The following is a 1,090-nucleotide window of genomic DNA, read 5'->3' as shown; positions in this document are numbered from 1 at the left end:
TAAAACATTAAACTATGTCAGGAATACCGTAATGTTTGTAGAGCTGTGATAATCACACCCGGCTGACAGAATACTTCACAGACTCCGTTACCTCAGCACACTAGGTGGCGAGAAGTCTCCTTTGAGCTGTGAAAACGTGCTAGTGAGGCAGACTGCCTGGTCGAAGATCTAGATTTTTTTTACAAGATAATGACCATAACTGAATATCAATTTTAACGCCGACATATGAAGTTATTTTGAGAAGAAAAAGTGATTTTTTGGGGTAATTTTAATCGCCATAGATCATTCTCTTTATATAATTCCCTCCATATTTCTCTATTTCCAGTCATCATCTGCATGTCTGTATGTTCCTTTCCTTCCTGTATATAAACATCAGGGAATGTCTATATACACCTGACTGCACTTTGATCACAATATCTTGATCGTTTTGACCAACCAGGTTCCTGCATCTCGAAACGTCGGAGAAAATATATGTTTAAAAGTGAAAAAGAAGAAGAAGAAAAAAATCTAAAGAACTTTTCATATGTGTTATATCAGTACGCTATGTTTTTATTCATTTGTTTTCATTATAAAATCATATGACCTTACGAGCTTAAAGACTTCAATGAAAGGAAGGATTTGGTGTTTATATATATTCACAATTCCGTGAGGTATGTGGTCTGATTAGATATTCTGGATAAGGTATGGGAAACTGGTAGGTGTTTAAACCTTTGCACTAGAAATAGGAAATCTCTTGCCCTCTGCATCACAGCTGAAAATGCATGTGATCAAGAGGCTCGAGAACGTAACATTCACCTTCTTCTAAGACTCTCTTGCACTCTGAAACGCCTTGACTATATTGAAGAAATGTTCTCAAAGTCTCCTTAGCACTCTGTGTCTTTCGATATCTCCCGAAGCTCCACAAGACACGTGAAGCCCCTTAGCACTCTGTAGCACGTCCTAACAATCGAGATTTTTATCCAACCTTGTATCAATCTTAGATATAGTGTATCCAGGCTTTTTCTCTTCCTAAAACATCAAGCAACTGTACTGGAAGTAAGACATCTAAGTGTCCTCGAATGAAGAGGAGATCCAAAATTAGAAGGATTTT

Source organism: Penaeus monodon, chromosome 31, assembly GCF_015228065.2.
Source record: "Penaeus monodon isolate SGIC_2016 chromosome 31, NSTDA_Pmon_1, whole genome shotgun sequence".
NCBI lineage: Eukaryota > Metazoa > Arthropoda > Malacostraca > Decapoda > Penaeidae > Penaeus > Penaeus monodon.
Note: the sequence above shows the minus strand (reverse complement) of the source record.